This window comes from Parasteatoda tepidariorum, chromosome 1 (assembly GCF_982258835.1).
Source record: "Parasteatoda tepidariorum strain Cologne lab strain chromosome 1, Ptep-v5.0, whole genome shotgun sequence".
NCBI classification, from domain to species: Eukaryota; Metazoa; Arthropoda; class Arachnida; order Araneae; family Theridiidae; genus Parasteatoda; species Parasteatoda tepidariorum.
The window spans coordinates 118,379,438-118,401,533 of NC_141755.1; the positions used below are offsets into that span (position 1 = coordinate 118,379,438).

A 22,096-nucleotide genomic window follows, 5' to 3' on the forward strand; every position below is an offset into this window, starting at 1 on the left:
AGGTTCGAATCCAGCCGTAACCTGGTTGTATTTTTGAACTGAACTTCCTTATTTTGTGATATCTGATTTTCCACTTTACAAGAATTTATAAGGCATTTCTTTGTATATATAAGCTCATAACCCTGATTATGTATGAACTGGGGCCTCCCTTGCAGAGCGGTATCACTCGCCAAAAGCTATGCAAAGCGCGGAGGGAGCGGGTTCGAATCCCGCTGTTACACTGGATGTATCTTTTTGCTGTCCTTTTATTTGACAAAGGTTTATAAGTCTAAATTGAGCACACATGCCTGCAAATGTATGTAAATCCAATAAACCAAATAAATAATATGCATGTACTATGAACAAATGGTTGAGGTCTTCATGGCCACTGAGTATTGTCAATCCGCTAAACATTCTAAAACGTAAAGGTCGTGGGTTGGGTTCCCACTTTAATCCAGAATGTATCTTTCATTCTTACTATACAATTTTAATTAGTAGCTTGTTGTGCCCTGTTCTTTCTTTTGATTTAAGCACATAGGTCTGTATTTATTTATTTATTTGAATGCATATCCAGGCTTGTATGCTCATCACAAAGTACGACTTATAAGAGCATGTCAACTTGAAGAACAGATAGTACAAGTAAGAGAAAGATATCATAAAGATACAGGATTGATATCAAACGGATATCATCCAGGTTTATGACGGAATTCGAACCCGCCACGTCCACGCTGACCGAAATGGCGAGACCACTCAATCAGAGAGGCCCTCTCTCAAACCTGTAAATTTGTGAATTTCGTGTCGATATTTACTCGTTTCAATTGTGATGAGTGGCAGAAAGTTAATAAATTTGTGCTTCAGCAGAAAAAGTTATGCTATGAAAATAAAAAAAACTACAGTTTATGTGCCTTATACTTGAAGCAAAACGATGATTTTAAACTATATATAAAGATCATTTTAGGGCCGGGATTGCCTGGTTGGTAGGGCACTGGGCCCATGTCCGTGAATTCGTGGGTTCGATCCCAGGCTGGCCAAAGACTCCCCGAGTAGTAAATGGAGACTGATGCACGTTAAATCTGTCGAGTCGCAAAGTCCTCCATGTTCCCACAACAAATCAAAACCTCTAGGGGTACTGATCCAGGAGCTTCCTTGTCTTCTGTATTGGTTCAAAATTACAAGGCTACGGAGTTGAACTTTAGTATTCGAAAATCCAATATTGGGTCAGCTGTTCAAACGGATATAATATGTATATCATCAAGCTGTGAAGAATTATCTGGGCCTTAGAACGAACGAATAGTTTAAATATTTTGAAAATTATTAAACTTACTTAAAAATCGCCAATTTGATAGACATGAAAATTATCAAAATCACTGCCTTATTCGCAGTTTTTTTAAAAATTTTATGACCCCAGATAATACAGCATTGGGGGAAGTTTTTAAATATTAAAAAAGAAATTAAACCACAAACGCATTACATTTTGGCAAAACTGCAGCTTTTCTCTGTATTGACGTTTTGCTAAAGCCTTAGGAAGTTTAGAATTTTGATTTAGAACATTCTAAACTTGTCCTGGCAGTCATTAGTAACTGTTACAAACTCACGGCAGTTATAAAAATAGCATATTATTTGATAAAAAAGCGTAATTTCATATGATGACGAAGCCTTTGAAAAATCCCATTTTGCGTAAAAAGTGCATAAATTTATACTGCAAAATTACCAACTAAGTTACAAATCGAAACAAATACCAAAGTTTTTAACTGTAGGACTAAAGATGATCTTTATTTTGCCATGATGCAAACAATAACAACTGGAGTTTACTACTAGTTAAAACTTCGTTTAGAAAAAAATAAATAAAAGGAGAAAGATGCCATGCAAAAAATAATTTATTTATTTTGTTTGCAATATTTACAATGAAAGCAATAAAAAAAATTATGTGTGTTTGGCTCTTTCGTTGAAAATCTTGCTTCCCTGCAACTAGAAAAAGAAAGATGTTAAAGAAGTTGGTCCCAATCAGTAAGTTAGCTATTTTTAATAATCGCTTAAAAAATTCATAATATAGATATTTTTTTTTTGTTTCGATTCCATAATAACAAAATCGAAGTTTCAAACTAGTACTATCCAGTATTAAACAGAGCAATAAAGTTTTCAATATTTATTATGTAATTTGCTTTTACATGAAAACACTAAAAGCTGCTGAAAACACTGCTTTTATATGAAAACATTAAATAAAAAATAATAAATATTTACTAAGAAGTTATTTCTTGCGAGGAATTATCTTTAGATAACAGAATTTTATAACCGTGTGCAAAAGTTTTTCAATTCCCTTAAAAAGCTCTCGATCTGTAGTGAAATACAAAAAAATAAAATTAACATTTGGGGGTTCAAACTTTGGATAGCTCACCCGACCCAACTATTGGGACCATATTCCCCAGATTACAGCTACCTCCTATATTACGGGGATTAGAAAATCGAATCTGTTGAACAAAAGTTATGCTTATTCAGAGAAAGTATGTTTTTGCGTCTGATTGCGTAACTTAAAATAAAATATCGTGCACTAATTAATTTGCATATTTGATGTCACACCCTCGAATTATTAAGATGGAGTCCTAGAACGTGAAGATCCGATCATTAAATCAAAAGTTATTCAGGGGTGGTACTTTTTTGGTTCACTGTACGTAAATGTTACCAATTTACGACATCTCACTGAGAAAATATGACTAGGGGGGAAATATTCATGCTGCCTTCTCCTGTCCCCCATGTCCACAGTAGCCTCCTTTTCCTCTAAATATAATGCTAATCATAAAATACCAATTTCTACTTCAATTTGGAAAACAGCTAGCAAATTGGAAAAAAAGTAGTTTCTTTTTCTAAAATTCTCAATTCTACTTTACTTTATTGTAGCGAATGTCAAATTTTCAGAAGGGGTGGCGCACATTATCTTCCATTTCAATTAAATTTCAGAGGAAAATAAAGTTTTCGATTTGGAAAATAGCTTTAAAGTCGAAAATAAGAGTTAAATATAAATTTTACTTGATTTTATTCCTGCGAATGTCTGAATTTCAGAAGGGGCGAAGTATATTCTTTACCCCCTCACTTTAATTTAAGGGGAAAATAAAATTTTCTTTTTGGAAAATAGATTCAAAGTTTCTTTCTTTCTTTTTTTTAAAGAAAAAAATTACTAGACTTTATTATTTCAAATGTCTAAATTTCAGAAGATACAAAACACATTTTAGCCCCCCTTACTTTATCTCAGAAGAAAATAAAGTTTCCTATCCCCTTACTATAATTTAAGAGGAAAATTAAGTTTTCTATTAGGAAAATATCGTCGAAGTTATAAAACAAAACAATTTTCTTCTTCTAAAATTTCCTACTTTACTTGATTTTATTCTATTAATGTTAATGTCTAAATTTCAGAAGATGAGATGCAAATCCCCCACCCCCTTCACTTTTATTTCAGAAGAGAATAAAGTTTTCTATTTGGAAAATATATTCAAAGATGAAATTTTTTTTAGTTACCAATTTCTATTATTTTTTAGCACTTTGACATTTCAAAAGGGGTGAAACACTATGTTCGCCCCCTCATTACTATTTCGGAAGAAAATAGAGTGAAAATTGTAATTAAAATATTTTTTCCGCTTTCACTTTACTTTGCCAAAAGTCAAAAAACATATTAATCGCCCATAACAAAATAAAGTTTCCTACTTGATGTATAACTTCAAAGCTGAGAAAGAATAGCTTTTTTTTCTTCTTCTCTAAAATTACCTATTTTAATGGACTTCGTCTTGGCGAATAACTAAATATCAGAAGAGGCAAAGCACATAAATGTTAGTGGAATATAAAGTTTTCTTATTTCAAAAATAGCTTCAAAATTGAAAATTTTTAATTTTAAATTACCGATTTTACTTTATTTTTGTGAGTGTCTAAATTTCAGGAGGGGCGAAACGCATCGTTTGCCCCATCACTTAAATTTTAGAGGGGCCCTCTGCCTCCCCCTGGTTGGCACGCCACTGGGTCTGACGCTAGATAGTAGAGGAAACAATGCAAACAGAAGTGCAATGTACAGAAAGTGTTAACAATCAACTACATGCAGCTGTGGCCTTTCCCCTTCTCTGCAAAGCGTGTTTGTTCTTATGAGAAAGGGAAATAATTCGCGAAAGGTGTTATACCGTTTTTTACCCTTCCCTTTATGTTACAGTAGGTACGTAATTACAAAAAAGAAAATTTTCAGCAACTCTATCTTAACACAATTTCTTTCCTACATATATATAATTAGAGTACTGTATTTTGAAAAAACATAATGTGGTCTCTTCATATGGGGCCCCCTTGACCGTCGGGGCCCCGGGGCGTTACAGAAATATGAATTTTTTTTTAATTTTCTGTGTGTGCGCAATATAAGCGAACTACTTTAAATACTCATATCTTAAGTAGTTTTTATTGATTTTTCTTTTCAAATTTTAAATCCATATTTTTGTAAATAATTTTAAATTTCTCTAACAATTTTGTTTAATTATATTAGATATTGAAGTTATAAAAAATAAAAAATAAATAAAAAATAAAAATTAAAAAAAACATAAGACAAAGGAATTCATTTTTTTTTTAAATGTCTTTAACTCCATAAATATTTAGTTAGGTTTATGAAATTTTATGCTGTTATTGCAAATAACAACCAAAATAATCTATACAAGTTACAAGATTCTTGATTGGCTTTCTGGCATAGGGTGTTAAAAAATCCTTTTTTTTTGTAATTTATTGTTGGTTTCTCAAACTTCTGAAAGTTTTAAGCTTTATAGCTAAGTATAAAAAAAAATCTCATGAACTAAAAACCTTGAGAAATTTAAAAAAAAGTCAAAAACTGAAATTGTCTCTACCATTATTCTAGGGAAAAATTATATATATATATATATATTTGTTTCAGAGTCGTGTGACACAATGAATGATTATATGGTGTCTTTGGCGTCTAGAGGTCTGATGTTCAATTTGTCCTCTGTGAATAATAGGAGGTGGAGAGCACTGCACTAACCTCAATTTTACGAAAATTTATCTAAGGTATATATGAAGATTCTTTGATTGAGCCAAAATTATTGTTTTGTAACTTTATATCTGCTTTCATTTTTTTAAAATTTTATTTATTTATTATTTCTTTTTTAATCTTACAGCAAAGGCGGTTGCAAAAATCTCTTAAGTATGCTTTTAGTGGTAAGACTTTATTTTAATAGTTACTTTGTTCCTATTTTTTATTTTTTTAAAGCAAAATTATAAGCTTGCTTCCAGCATTACCACTTAGTAAAAATATCTAAACTTCACTGTACTTATGTGAGTAGTTGAAGATTAATTGCAGTTTTGTAAAATTAATTTTTTTATCTATGTTTTAATACATGGTGCATAGAGTTTTTAAAAAGTGCTTAAAGGTGCTTATCTTCGATTTTCTTTTTTTAAAGGCCCTTAAGATGCTTTTTTATTCAGTGTTTTTAAAGACTGCTTAATTTTCCCTTTTCAAAAATTAGATTTTTTTTCTTTACTTTGTCGATTTTTGACGCATATTATGCAAAAGCGTGTTTTTCACATTATTCTATTCAACGTTTTCACAATTCATTAAACCACAATCCATTTCGATATACCCTCAATCCGTAGCGTATGAAAGTGCCAATCATTTTACTTGTTTGATGAAATACTTGCGGGTCTGCATGTAAGTCTTCTGAGCTGGGCTCACTGACATTCTTGCTCTCTCATGTGCAACTCTGCTGCATTTTGCTAGATATTCTCAATTTTAGACTTCATTCTCCACCACCTGATATCAGACTGGAAAAACTCTTGATCTTTTTATAAAAGCTAATATAATCAAGAAAAGAGTTCGTTGTCAGAAACTGGTTATTTTATCATGATCATGTAAAATTTGAAAATTATTTTGCATTTTGTTAATGTATATAGTGATTAAAAATATATTTTGAACTCTTAAAAAGTACTTAAAAGGTGCTTATTTATTGTTGGAAGATTTGGCAACACTTCCTGCAATAATAATATAGTCAATGCTTCATTGCTGTCTAAACTGTTATGTTGTGAGTTTTGAAAACAATATAACTGTAAATATTCATTAAATTCTCTCAAAATAGTTTTTTTTTCTTGGAAGGAAATTATAGTTTTATTTTTTTCTAATAATAAAAGAGACATTACGTTACAATGCCACAATTCAAAGAGGAACCAAAGCCAAATCCAAAAGCCACTAATTCTTCCATGCATTATAGTTGATATAAAATTTGCATGGGCATAAATAACATAATTTTCCAAAAAGTTTCATTCTGCTCAAAATCTTTTAAAATGACCTAACAGTTACTATAGATTACAATTCTCAGAGAAAATATTTCTAGGTTTTTTTTTTCATTATTAGGAAGCATTGATCTTCCTAGAAAGCTTTAACTTTTTTAGACTTTGGAAATTTTTAACTAGATTCTTAGATCCACCTAAAATATTCAAAATTTGCATTTGTATGTTTTTAAACTTTTTCAGAAGTTTAAACTCACTTGAACTTCGCTTAAACTTCTTGAGAAGGCCAAGGCCCACCCTGGGCTGTCGAGCCATTGATAATGATGATGTTTTTAAAATGGGTATTCATAGCTGCCAACTCTCCTGGATTTACCAGTCGACCAGTCGACTACTGGATTTTGCCATTTTTCCCCAGGTCTACTGGTATAATAAAAATTCTCCAGGGTGCGTAGCGTTTGTAAAAAGTACTTAAAGGTGCTTTTTGGGGGATTTCGTTTTTAAAAGCTTTTAAAGGTGCTTTTTTCAGCTGGCGTTTTTAAAAAGTGCTTTTTTTCCGAATAATTTTTTTCTTTCCTTCAGTGATATCTGGTGGATCCCATGCATTTCACGAAAAATGGGGAGTTTGCTACGTAATCATTGACGCGGACTTCATGTCGTACCCATGTTATGACTTGCGCATGCGCACACTTGAAACCGAAACCCGAGTGCTCCAATTCGGATAGAGAATATCAAATCCTTATGAAATGTTTTTCTTTTTAATTTAATTTATTTTTGTTCTTGTTTATTTTATTTTACTTCTAACACTTTTTTTGACGTAGGGGGTAAGGGTACTTTTATTCTGAGTTCAGGGTCAAAATGAATTCACTCGGTGATGCGGGAAGGTACTGATTGTTTTGATTTACGCCCGTTTCCTTTTTGTTTTTTTTTAACGCTAAAACTGTTAATAAAAAGTTTTTGTTTTTCAATTATATCATTGATAGAATATGAATTTTTTGAGTGCTTGAAAATTTTTGTAAAGTGCTTGAAAAGTTTTTAAAAAGTGCTTATTTTTGATTCAAAGATTTGGCTACGCACCCTGTTCTCCTGGTTTTCATACATTTTAGAAAATTCCCTATAATTGATTAAGTTTTTGAAAAATATCCTTAATCGGAATAAAATTTTTACACAATTTATCACTTGCTTGAATACTTAAATAAGTATAGCTAGTGCATAAGGGAACGAGCCTCACTTATTGTAATTAGTTTAAAGCTTTTCTTTTTTCTGAAAATTTAAGTTTGTTTTATTCTGTACTTAAATAGTAAAATCTTTTAATCATCAATAATGATTTACTTGTCTTTTTAAAATAAAAGTTAAAAATAATAAAAAGAAGCATTTCAAATTCATTTAATATTAATCATAAATGGAAAATATTGCAGACTATTTATTAGTATAATGAAGTTTTATAGTGTTATAAACTTTATTAGTGTAATAAAGTTTTTGTATTGTGATGACTATAAAAATCCCAAACTTCCCAAAACGGTTAAAAAATTATGGAACAGTTATAAAATTTTTATTTTTTCTTGAAATCTACTGGATTTATTCCTATCCATGTTGGCAGCTATGGGTATTTATGGTTATGAAATGTTGGTAACTTTTTAATTTACATTTTATTGTTCAACTTGGATTTTTTTTATAGTTTATGAATTAAGTGCATTGCCTATTCTTTTCAGGCTCTTCTCTTAGTATGAGACAGCTACAAGTTGACTTAGTTCCTTATCTTTCAAAATTGCAAAAAAGGGATTTAAATCCTGGTATTAATCAACTTATGAATTAAGTGCATTGCCTATTCTTTTCAGGCTCTTCTCTTAGTATGAGACAGCTACAAGTTGACTTAGTTCCTTATCTTTCAAAATTTCAAAAAAGAGATTTAAATCCTGGTATTAACAATTTAATATTCTATTTGGAAAAAAAACATAATAAATAGATTAAAATATTTCTTTCAATTTTTTTTTTATTATTTTAGCTCATGTAACACTAACAAAAGAATTAGGAGATATGAAAATAAAAAAGTTTTTTAGGTAATTAATTATCATTTTATGTTAATTTTTTAATTTTTAAAACCTTGTAGTGATGCAATCTACTAATTAAGCTGTATTAAGTCCAATATTCTTCAGAGATGATTCTGCTTACCGCAATCCAAAAATTTCATAAATTCCAAGTCCCAGAAGTTTCAAGAAATCATTGATCACATTTATGCATAAAAATTGTTGTATAATTTATTTAGAAATATTAGGAACTAGAATTTATTCTTGGCATCTCTTTACAAAATTATTAATTTAAATTATGTTGTATATAATTTATTTAGAATTTCATGTTGTGGAAATATCAATGATTTAAATTTATAAAGACATTTATTTTGTGAAACACGTCATTAATGATTTTACTCAAGAAATTTTCAGGGTTTTTTGACTTCGGCTCAAAATCACCCCTGATTCTTTCAAAAAATTGAATTCTCTTCAATTTGGTTTTTATTGTTATTGATTTTAGTTTTAAAATTATCAATTATATTTTTTTATAAAATTGTAAATTATATTTTGAAAAAATATGTGTTAAATATTTTTAAATCTGAAAATATTCCAACTTGTCTTAAAGGTGACCACATACAATTGATATTACTTTGTACTTGTATGCATACTATCTTTCTTTTTATTCTCTAATGTAGTACATTTGCTTTGATGTTAGACCTTGTAAAAGATTGTCTTTTTTGAAGAATTTTGTGTTGTTTTTTTTATTTCAATTAGATGGACTAGATACATTTGTCTTTACACTCTCAAGAAAATGTTTTATAAATATTGAAAATTATATCTTCTGAAACACTGTACCTCAATTTAGGATTATAAATAAAGTTTTGTGCAAAAATTGTGTGCAACGTTACAAGGGTTGGTTAATCCCAATGTTTGATCCAGGAGTTTTCTTGTCTTCCGGGTTGGGTTCAAAATTTACAAGGAAACATAGTTAAGCATTGATGGTTGTAAACCTGAAATTGGCTTGACTGTTCAATGCGGTTGTAAAATGAAATATAAAGTTGCGCTAAAGATAAACATATTGAGATAATACTATCTTTAGTTAGAGAAGAAGACTTCCATTCTTTTTCTTCTCAGAATCGTAACTCTTAACACTAAATTTTTCAACAGCAGATTATTTGGAGATCATGGCTTTTCTTTCATCTTCATATTGAAATTGAATGTCTGCTTATTTATGAAAATATTTACGCAATTTGTTCACACCTACTCCTTCTGAATTTACCATCAATTGGCATCAAAACAAATGTTGAAAATAGCATCACACTCATATTCCTCTGCTGTTTTCAAATGTGCTAACCATTACAATTTCTCCAAAATTAAAAACTATTTTAAGATTTCTTCAAGAAAATAAGGGTTTTATGATTGAGAAATAAAAATTATAGTTTTTAAATTTTTTTTGTTTTTTGCAGCTATTTAACTAATCTTTACTTTTTACTCCTTGGAATCATTTTTTAAACAATACAAACATAAGAAAGTAACCGCACATAACCATAGGTAACCGTACAAACATAAAAATAAACCGTATAGGAGAACAAAAGAGCTTAATCTCAAAACAGAAGCGCTGTGAGAAAATATTTTTAAGGATTTAAATGCAGTTGTCTATAAAGGCAATATGGATTAGTTCTAATTTAACCAAAAATTAGAACTTTGATTTCAAATAATAGATACAATTTTATATATTTTACAATAAAAGTATAAAATTTTAGTGTCATATATTTTTTAATTTAGTATATTTGCCAAGGTATTTTTTATTTTTATTTTATAAATATATACCTAAATGTATTAATTATTCTTTAAATATGTTGAATTAAGTAATAAATACATCTTAGAATTGCACGATTTTGGAACGCTAACTTGTATTGAATTCTGTGCTGTTGCAGGGTTATACTGTATTGTTTTTATGGATATTTCATAAATATTTTATAAATATATACCTAAATGTATTAATTATTCTTTAAATATATAGAATTAAGTAATAAATACATCTTAGAATTGCACGATTTTGGAACGCTAACTTGTTTTGAATTCTGTGTTGTTGTAGGGTTATACTGTATTGTTTTTATGGATATTAAATAAATACTGAGCTCAAGGGTCTGTCCAGGGTAAATTTTCTACCATTTAGCTGTACCTTCACGAATTCAACTTTAGGAAAAACGGCAGTTTCACAAATGAAAAAGCAAGTTCTAATGCAAATCTGTGTTCTTGTTGCAATCTATGGAAAAGAAGAGCTTTCCTGCCAGCTGTCTTTTACAAAACGGTAGCACATGTTCAGTCAATGTGGGAAACCTAATCGGTCGTTTACACCATATCAAAGCGAATTTTTTTCCCGCTGAGTTTTTTAAAATAAAACGTGAGGCTCTCCCTCTGTAAGCTTTACAAGAAGTCGAAATTTGAACGTTATCATAAACACTATTGTAAATTTTTTTTAACTGACATTTCTAATATTTTTTTCTCTGTGAAACTTTTTTCTGTATGACCCAGAGGAAAATGTTCTCATAATTAGAATAACTTTTAGTATTAGTGCTGTTAAATGCATGTTTTTATTAAGTTCAAGTTGGAATTTTACTATGGACAATAATTTTTTACAGATTTATGCTTTTTGTAATTTAGATAAAATTTTTAGCCCAAAATTTTACAATACCAAAATTGTTTTTGAATATATAGGGAAAAATATATAGAAATAAGTCATAAATGATTTTTATTTGTAGTGACAATTTTCGAAAATATCTTCTTCCTTTACCATATTTTTGTGTTGATTTTTTAAATATAATTTTTTATTTGCACTAATTATCTCTAAATTTTCACAAAATAGGTACCTCTTAAAAAAACCCTGACAGATCAATGATTTTGCTCTTTCATGAACGACACACCTTTCCAAGAAAACAAATATTATTATCATTTCAACGTACACCCCTACTCAAAAAAAGACTTTCTGATATTTTTCACTAGAGTTACATTATTTTTAATTTAACTTTTGTAACTTAGTGATAATTTCATTCACCGCATGTTAGCTAGTTTAGAAAGTTGCATTTTGTTTTTAGGAACCATTTTAAATTAATTTTAAATATTTTCTTGCAAACTGTTTTATGAAATCTGTTTTATGCAATGTACTCCTTCATTTAAAAAGTCTGATTGATTATTACTTTTGTATTTTTGATTATGGCATTGCAGTGCAACTTATATACCTTACAGCAGAATTTACTGAGTCAATCTGCAGCACAATCTTCATGTTCTTATATTTAAAATTTCTATATCTTCATTTTCCCAAAATTAGGCACATGTATCAAGCAAAAAATGTATATTAGATAAAAAGTCGTATTTTATGTAAATTTCAGAAATTCCGTAAATAAATAAATAGAAAATTCTTAAATTTTTAAATTTCGTTTAATTTAAAATCTTTAAATGAATTAAAGAAAAGTAATTAAAATTTTCATCATAGTTTTGTGTTTGCTGATTTTAATGTTAGAAAAAAAATCTGTTAACTTTAAGAAAATCTTCAAATATGCTCAGGAAATAACCCCTACTCTTACTGCAAATAATTTTGTAATATAAAATTGAAGCAATGCGAAAGTGCAAGGTATATAGAATTATCTGAAAATTTTATTTTACTTATGACTTCTTTATACTTAGTAGTATTCTCTCAATTCAGTTTTCTTAATTTAATGAGAAACAAACATAAGTTTAAGGATGTTTTCTTTTTCTAAATTGAAAGTTATTCTATATCTTTCAAAAAGGAAAAAAAAATCATTTCTCTATCTTTTAATCTTTATTTTCACCATTATTGATAATCGTTTTCATTACTATTGATTTAATGAATACTTACTTTTATTGTTGTAAAATTTCATATATTAATAGCCAAGTGGGAAAGACGTTAGATGAAAAAGACCACTTTTGTTTTGGAGAGGAAGAGAGCGACCCAATTGATGATACTAACATGTCAGATGAAAATGTCAAGATATTGCCTGATGAAGAGATTGTTATAGAAGAATACGACTTTTGAACACAGAGATTATTTGTTGTGAAATATTTATATAATGAAGATATTTATTGAATTTTTGATTTCTTTTTTACTTGAATTAAAGTCACTTTCTATTAATGACTTGGTCTCAATTTAGTTGCAAACAAGAGATTGTTTTTTTTAATTGCTTCTAATTGAAGTTTGCTTGTATGAGTGTTATGCAGTGTTTTAATTGATTTTTCGAGTAAAAAAATGCAGTATTTTCATCCCTTTTATTGTAAAAAAAAATACAAAAGTGATAATTTGTGTCTGGGTTTTATAAAAAGGTTTTTATACCTTGGAGGTTGAGTTTTTTGGATTTCTTAAACTGGTTTTTGACAGTAATACTTGAAATTTTCTTCCAAAATTGTCTTAAAGCTCATAATACTATAAATAATCAAAATACTTCTAACATGAAATATTTTCTGTTAATAAAGAAATAAATATTGTTTCATATTTGCTTTAAATATTTGTTTATTAAGTAAAACAACGGTGAATTTTTAAGAATACATTTATAAATTATAAATGCTTGTTGATACAGATAAATATTACTATAAACACTGATAATCTGAACTTGACTAATACTAAACTTGAGAGCTTATAATAGTTTTAACAATCTATTATATGCACTAACTAAACTATTATAAGGGAATATTACTAAAACTTGAAAGCTTGTAATAGTATTGTATAATAAAAAAATTGCATTTCCCTTTACTGTGCCTCAAGGGAAAAAAATCTCTACCACGCTCCTGGAATGTCTTGAAAAATCATAGAAAGTCATAGATTTCGGTATTAAACAAATTTTGTCATGATTTTAACTATTTCTTTTTAAAAAAAACATGATACGTCATGGATTTAGACTGCCGAAAAATCTAATTTTTAAAATGGAATTTTCACAGTGTAAATATCTGAATTTGTAACAAAATCCGCTCTCCCAGTCATATTTTATTAAAATATGGTTTCTTTCTAAAAATGAAAGAAAGAACGTAATTTCTAGAGCAAATTAGCTTTTAAACTTTCGTGATTTCAAATTTTTTTTTTTTTTATTATTAATTTAAAATTCTAGTTTAAGCTTTTTATATTACACTTTTAAGAAGAAATAAAACAGCTTTAAATAACATATATCTGACTGTATTTAGTTATTTGCTTTCATATTTTTTTTAGCCACTTCATTGCTGCAACTCTTTCTTTACTTTGTTTTTTAAGTTTAAAATCAATTAATATGAAGATGCAGAGTATAACAGTTTCAGTTATATCTATCATTTCAATTATTGTTATTACAATGCTTTTTTAATTTACGGTTGTGTTTTTGTCGGAGAAAATTGTAACTTCAATTGTAAGTGTTTGTGATGTATCGATCTATTAACCAGTGGACTGTAACACACATAATAATTTATTTACAAGTTTAAAGATATAAAATTGACAAGGTCATTGTGAAGTGGCAGCTTCAGAGTTGAATGGCAACTGAATAATATTGATTTGAGCACCGCCTCGTGACATAATTTCATAATTCTTAACCATAAGTAACTAAAATTGTAAGTAATGAAAAATTCTTAGAATTGTTCAGGGAAAGTCATGGATTTGAAAATCTAAAATGTAGCAGGTACCCTGTATTTAAAAAATTAATCTCTATTTAATTTTTCTACCTGTTATACAATTTGCCTTTGTTTTAACTGGAGAGAGTCCCGGTGGTGCAATCTCGTGCACAGATCCAGAGCTTCGGACCAGGCAAAGTTGACACATCCATTCAGTGGATCAATAAAATGGCAGAGAGAACACAGAAAACCTAAAATTTTCAGGGAATTTTATTTTGACTCTAAAAATCAGGTAATTGTCAAGGAAAGTTGAATTGTCTAGAAAAATCCTTCAACAAACCTGGTAAATGATCAGTCTTCGAATTGTCAGTAACAGTTATCGAGATTCGAGTTAATTCTAGCATCTAGTAGAATTATTTTATAAAGTATGTCTATATTAAAAGTTGAATATATATCTACCTTAGAAGTGGAATTCTTTTTCTAGTGAAACTTTTTTATGTTTCCATTCTCATTATATTATATGTTTTTTTGCTCACATTACAAGAAATTTGACAAGAATGCTGGTTTTCTGATGAAAAATTTCATGGTATGATAAAATATGGTTTGGATTTCTATTGAAATTTACCTGATATACATGGAAAAGTTAGGACATTTTTTTTTTCAGAAATTGAGTGGGAAGCCTGTTGCAAGATAGGATTAATTATGTTCAAAAATTAGAAGAAAAAAAATCAAAAGATAGGAATATGTTATCAAAATAATAAGTTTTTACTCATATCTTTATTTTTCTCTTAAAAAGTTTTCAACTGTAGATCAGGTAACAGATTTGTTTCTGGTAAACCACACTTTTTATGTAATCTTTTGAGACAAATAATTCTGATATCTATTACAGTTATTTGTTGCAAAAATTTCACATTTTAGCCAAACTTGCATTTTTTATTCCTCTTTCCATGATATTGTTTTGCTCACAAAATCTAGTATTTGACACTACAAATAAAAAGTAAAATCATTTCTGATGAAAAATTGCATGGTATAGATAAAATATGATCTGGATTTTCACTGAACTTTTTCTAGCAAAGTCATGGAATTTTTTTTCCTTCTGAAATTGAGTGGGGACCCTGAATAAGTGCCAAACATTGGGGATTTCCACATTTGGTTGACCACCCAACATTTGCTCTGGCACTCCAGAGCCTAGAGTCACAAAAACTTGGATGTGCACAGTAGGCTTTTACCCTTCATAGGCTGCTGCACCACATAGTGTAGAATTTTTTAAAAAAAAAACATTTTAGAACATGTTAAAATTAACTATTTTTAATTCAAATATTTTGTAGTAAATATGATGTACAGGCATGTATCAACATTTGCTAACAGTTTAAATAAAATATTTTTAGTTTGGCTTTACATTACAAGTTACTGCTATCTTTTTTTCCTTTTCCGAATATTACTCTAAAATTGAAGGTAAGAAAGAAAATAAATAAAGAATAAAACTAAAAATAATGCAAAGAGATTTATTGGAAAAGTAGTATCAAGCATTGTTTTTCACTGCATTATAGCTCAAGCAATAAAGCAAAGCATTCTTTCAACAGCCCATTGTATGCCAAGGGGGTGATAAGGGTTAGGGCTCCACAATTTCATGACAATCACAGATTTTTCGAACATTTTTCTTAAATATTTAAACTTCTGTTTTAACATTTGATTTTGACCAACACTTTATGTGAATAGTTGCAATATATATGTTATAAAAAAAAAGAGATTTTTTTCCTAAAGACTGGTGGTTTTCAATAAACCAAATTGAGTGGTGGAGAAAAAGACTTACATGATGTTCAGAGAATGATGGTCTTTTTTTTACGACCACTTTTTGGGAGGCACTGACTTTTTTTCATAGATTTTGTGATGAAAAAAAACCTTCTAGGAGAGACCATTAAAACCTCAACCAGTGACCTGACAAACATCTGCATCAAATGCGAGAAAGTTCAAACAAGGAAACGCGAAAAAATATAAAAACAAAAAATTTAACAAAGCAAATTAAGTATATTAAAATGTATTCAAAATATTTGTGCGAAGCTCTAACTTAAGAGGTCTTTTTGACGATACAACCTCATGTCAGAGTGCACTAAAAACGGTGCTGCCAATGATCTGATTCTAGAGTAGAAAGTTAAATTAGAAAAAAAAAAGTTATTTTAGAAAAAAACAAGCAGCTCAAATAAACCAACCTTTTCTTTCCTTTTAAAGCTAACTAATTTTTATGATATTAAATTCAATGCACATTAAACATAAATGATAATTGTTTATTTATTTAAAATTAGTAAAATTGTCATTGAAAATTAGTAAATTTGTTTTTACACATAATTATATCAGTTAGGATCCTTTTTATAAACGCTAAATTGCACAATTTAAAATAAAATTAAATTAAATATTTTTACCGGACTCAAATTATCTGTATTACAACAAATAAAAGAACATTTATTAAAAACACAAAAATTAATGTTAAGCCTGAAAAATTTAAAAGTCTAAAAATAGGCTATTATCTATCTATATATATATATGAACAGAAAGTGCAATGGGGCTATGTATGAGCTCCGGTTCTGTGAAAATGATAATGTAGTTACTGTAAGTATGAATTTCATTACACAATTATTTTGCCTAATCATGTATATGAGGAGTGCAAGACTGTAGAATCTTCTCACGTGCTGAAGGAATGGAGTAAATTATGTGGTGTCAACGATGGAATTTGAACCCCTGTTTAGCTGGATTGACAGCTAAAGTATATACGCAGCTTCAAGAAGCTAAGTGACTTTATGAAACATTTACCTTGAGCCGTGATGGCTCGGGGGATAGAGAGTTCGTATGAGATGAACCGGGTTCGAATTCCAACGATGACTGGTTAATAAAAATTCCGCATCCGTCTTTCACCGATCACAGTGCTGTGTAAAATATCCTCAGTTATATATAACCTTCGTTGAACAGTCAACCCAATTTTTGGGTTTACGACTACTAATGTTCAACTACTTAGCCTTGTCATTTTGAACCCAATCCAGAAGACAAGGGAACTCTTGGATCAAGTATTGGGAGAAATTTGCCTTTGTGGAGGATTTGCAAATTTCTCCCAATACTTGATACAAGAGTTCCCTTGTCTTCTGGATTGGGTTCAAACTATAAATTTTTGATAACATGAAACTTTTAACTATTCAATACAACGCTGTAAATAAGTTGTGTTTACGTAAAAAAAATTTAATAGTGATGAAAATTTATTTATGATATTATTATTTAGTTTTCTTACAAAATGTAAATAATGTTTTTTATAAAAAATTAAAAATAATTCATTGAACAGTGACACTTAAGCAAGAAAGAGTAAGAAGAACTTATTTTACTTTTCAGAATTACAAATTATTTATTTTAAATAAGAAAATTAAATAACGACGTTAAAAACATTCTTTTTCCTTTTTGTAACATAACATTTAGGAAAAAGGTGAGGAAAGAAAGATTTAAATCAGCAACTTAGAAACACAATAGAACGTCATGGATGTCATTAAGTATTGAGTATAGTTAAGTGCGGCGAGCTCTCTGCTTATCGCTTATAGCTCTTGACTTGTTTTAAATTTGTTAAGTATCTAACTTTATTGAAAACGAGATCACAAACAGTCCCTGGACAAATTATTAGACGAACTATAAGATTCTATGTAAAATCTTAATTATCACGTGATACTATACAGCTTTATTGTTTCTTAGCGTCTGAAACCGGTTTGCACACTAGTTTACGTTTGTGTATCGATTGGTTAACATTGTAATGCAATACGTTAAAATTAATATAAGTAGGAAGTATATAAAAAATCTCCTGAATAAGAACCCATTGCATGTATATTTAAATATAAAAGTAATACGTTTAAACTCATGCAAATCATGTCATTATTAAAAAAAACTACAGCGCGTCTAATAATTTGGTCTAATTATTATAATAGAATACCTGATATAATAAATATTCTATATTTATGTAATATATCGTCTAATTTATCCAATTGTCAAATTTATATTATATATTGTCTAATTTAACCCATTGACACACGAGCGCAAACAAGTGTAAACCGCGTGAAAATAATAAAGCTGTCTAGTTATCAACCGATAATTACAATTTTGCATAGAATCTTATAGCGCGTCTAAAAATTTGGTCAGGGACTGTAAGTTGCACAATAAACAATGTATTAAACAACAGAACAGTTTTCTTCGACAGCCATGTTTGGATCATAGACCCCTACTTAGGGTCCGAGTTTGAAAATTATACCTTGATATTAAAGGGAGCTAGGGGGTCTCGAAATATGATCGAACCTTACTCGAGCCATTTTATTTTCTTCCTCTTTTTTTTATTACTCCATTACGCTTTCTTTGCTGGATTTCACACACAGAAAATACCCCATGCATGCTAGAATATCCAAAATGTTTCAAAAGGAGTCGCTATTATTCGCTGTTTCCCATAGAAAAAATAGCTTTTTTTATTATACAGAACACTTGATTCACGTTAAAATATAAAAATATATATTAAAAAATAAAATTAAAAAAAAGAAAAAATTTGAATGTTGACCGTCGCAGGGTTTCGAACCTAGGACCCCCAGAACAACAAATCTAACTTGCCACACAGCTTTACCAACTGCGCCAAGATTCACATGCCTGACCGCGAATATTTAGCTTAAAACACCACCGCCCGGTTAGTAAACAAAACTTATTTTGGCAGATTGTGGGCCCACTAATTGGTATATAAAAAAATCCTTCGGTACAATTGTTCGATACATTAAATTCTAATTTTGGGCGGAGTATGAAATTTATAGGTTAATATTATAGAGAGTTACGGGGTGTGATGTGTGCGTGACTCCTGATATGACTTCTGTCCCGTTTTCAGCCTTTATTCACATATAGAAGACTTTATTCGCTTTAAAATATTGGAAAGAAGTTAAAAAGAAGTTCGCTATTAGTTATTCTTCGCTATTTCCCAAATAAAAAATAGATTTTTTTTTATATACAGAACACTTGATTCACGTTTAAAAATAAAACTATATATTAAAAAAATAATATTAAAAAAAAGAAAAAATTTGAATGTTGACCATCGCAGGGTTTCGAACCCATGGTATCGTGGACTACAAATTTAACTTGCCACACAGCTTTAACAACTGTGCCATGATTCACATGCCTGACCGCGAATATTTAGCTTAAAACACCACCGCCCGGTTAGTAAACAAAACTTATTTTGGCAGATTGTGGGCCCACTAATTGGTATATAAAAAAATCCTTCGGTAAAATTGCTGGATACATTAAATTCTAATTTTGGGCGGAGTTTGAAATTTATAGGTTAATATTAAACAGAGTTACGGGGTGTGATGTGTGCGTGACTCCTGATATGACTTCTGTCCCGTTTTCAGCCTTTATTCACATATAGAAGACTTTATTCGCTTTAAAATATTGGAAAGAAGTTAAAAAGAAGCTCGCTATTAGTTATTATTCGCTATTTCCCAAATAAAAAATAGATTTTTTTTTATATACAGAACACTTGATTCACGTTTAAAAATAAAAATATAGATTAAAAAAATAATATTAAAAAAAAGAAAAAATTTGAATGTTGACCGTCGCAGGGTTTCGAACCCATGGTATCGTGGACTACAAATTTAACTTGCCACACAGCTTTAACAACTGTGCCATGATTCACATGCCTGACCGCGAATATTTAGCTTAAAACACCACCGCCCGGTTAGTAAACAAAACTTATTTTGGCAGATTGTGGGCCCACTAATTGGTATATAAAAAAATCCTTCGGTACAATTGCTGGATACATTAAATTCTAATTTTGGGCGGAGTTTGAAATTTACAGGTTAATATTATAGGGAGTTACGGGGTGTGAGGTGTGCGTGACTCCTGATATGACTTCTGTCCCGTTTTCAGTCTTTATTCACATATAGAAGACTTTATTCGCTTTAAAATATTGGAAAGAAGTTAAAAAAAAGTTCGCTATTAGTTATTATTCGCTATTTCCCAAAGAAAAAATAGATTTTTTTTTATATACAGAACACTTGATTCACGTTTAAAAATAAAAATATATATTAAAAAAATAATATTAAAAAAAAGAAAAAAATTGAATGTTGACCGTCGCAGGGTTTCGAACCCATGGTATCGTGGACTACAAATTTAACTTGCCACACAGCTTTACCAACTGCGCCATGATTCACATGCCTGACCGCGAATATTTAGCTTAAAACACCACCGCCCGGTTAGTAAACAAAACTTATTTTGGCAGATTGTGGGCCCACTAATTGGTATATAAAAAAATCCTTCGGTACAATTGCTGGATACATTAAATTCTAAATTTGGGCGGAGTTTGAAATTTATAGGTTAATATTATAGGGAGTTACGGGGTGTGAGGTGTGCGTGACTCCTGATATCACTTCTGTCCCGTTTTCAGTCTTTATTCACATATAGAAGACTTTATTCGCTTTAAAATATTGGAAAGAAGTTAAAAAAAAGTTCGCTATTAGTTATTATTCGCTATTTCCCAAAGAAAAAATAGATTTTTTTTTATATACAGAACACTTGATTCACGTTTAAAAATAAAAATATATATTAAAAAAATAATATTAAAAAAAAGAAAAAATTTGAATGTTGACCGTCGCAGGGTTTCGAACCCATGGAACCGTGGACTACAAATTTAACTTGCCACACAGCTTTACCAACTGCGCCATGATTCACATGCCTGACCGCGAATATTTAGCTTAAAACACCACCGCCCGGTTAGTAAACAAAACTTATTTTGGCAGATTGTGGGCCCACTAATTGGTATATAAAAAAATCCTTCGGTACAATTGCTGGATACATTAAATTCTAAGTTTGGGCGGAGTTTGAAATTTATAGGTTAATATTATAGGGAGTTACGGGGTGTGATGTGTGCGTGACTCCTGATATGACTTCTGTCCCGTTTTCAGCCTTTATTCACATATAGAACACTTTATTCGCTTTAAAATATTGGAAAGAAGTTAAAAAAAAGTTCGCTATTAGTTATTATTCGCTATTTCCCAAAGAAAAAATAGATTTTTTTTTACATACAGAACACTTGATTCACGTTTAAAAATAAAAATATATATTAAAAAAATAGTATTAAAAAAAAGAAAAAATTTGAATGTTGCCCGTCGCAGGGTTTCGAACCCATGGTATCGTGGACTACAAATTTAACTTGCCACACAGCTTTACCGACTTTGCCATGATTCACATGCCTGACCGCGAATATTTAGCTTAAAACACCACCGCCCGGTTAGTAAACAAAACTTATTTTGGCGGATTGTGGGCCCACTAATTGGTATATAAAAAAATCCTTCGGTACAATTCCTGGATACATTAAATTCTAAATTTGGGCGGAGTTTGAAATTTATAGGTTAATATTACAGGGAGTTACGGGGTGTGAGGTGTGCGTGACTCCTGATATGACTTCTGTCCCGTTTTCAGCCTTTATTCACATATAGAAGACTTTATTCGCTTTAAAATATTGGAAAGAAGTTAAAAAAAAGTTCGCTATTAGTTATTATTCGCTATTTCCCAAAGAAAAAATAGATTTTTTTTTATATACAGAACACCTGATTCACGTTTAAAAATAAAAATATATATTAAAAAAATAATATTAAAAAAAAGAAAAAATTTGAATGTTGACCGTCGCAGGGTTTCGAACCCATGGTATCGTGGACTACAAATTTAACCTGCCACACAGCTTTACCAACTGCGCCATGATTCACATGCCTGACCGCGAATATTTAGCTTAAAACACCACCGCCCGGTTAGTAAACAAAACTTATTTTGGCAGATTGTGGGCCCACTAATTGGTATATAAAAAAATCCTTCGGTACAATTGCTGGATACATTAAATTCTAAGTTTGGGCGGAGTTTGAAATTTATAGGTTAATATTATAGGGAGTTACGGGGTGTGATGTGTGCGTGACTCCTGATATGACTTCTGTCCCGTTTTCAGCCTTTATTCACATATAGAACACTTTATTCGCTTTAAAATATTGGAAAGAAGTTAAAAAAAAGTTCGCTATTAGTTATTATTCGCTATTTCCCAAAGAAAAAATAGATTTTTTTTTACATACAGAACACTTGATTCACGTTTAAAAATAAAAATATATATTAAAAAAATAGTATTAAAAAAAAGAAAAAAATTGAATGTTGACCGTCGCAGGGTTTCGAACCCATGGTATCGTGGACTACAAATTTAACTTGCCACACAGCTTTGCCAACTGCGCCAT

The 22,096-nt window shown here is 29.8% G+C and overlaps 1 long non-coding RNA gene across 3 annotated transcripts; it reads left to right on the forward strand.

The window, feature by feature from the left end:
* The first annotated feature begins 1,896 nt into the window (after positions 1 to 1,896).
* LOC147816785 (uncharacterized) lies at positions 1,897 to 12,393 on the forward strand. 3 transcript variants are annotated; one of them, XR_015429137.1, is made up of 6 exons: positions 1,897 to 1,986; positions 4,889 to 5,019; positions 5,130 to 5,169; positions 7,944 to 8,150; positions 8,237 to 8,291; positions 12,153 to 12,393. It is a non-coding gene; the product is annotated as an uncharacterized LOC147816785 (long non-coding RNA). The 3 variants fall into 3 exon arrangements; XR_015429139.1 differs by having other exon boundaries at positions 7,944 to 8,024; XR_015429138.1 differs by lacking the exons at positions 1,897 to 1,986; positions 4,889 to 5,019; positions 5,130 to 5,169 and having other exon boundaries at positions 7,708 to 8,150.
* The last annotated feature ends 9,703 nt before the right edge of the window (positions 12,394 to 22,096 follow it).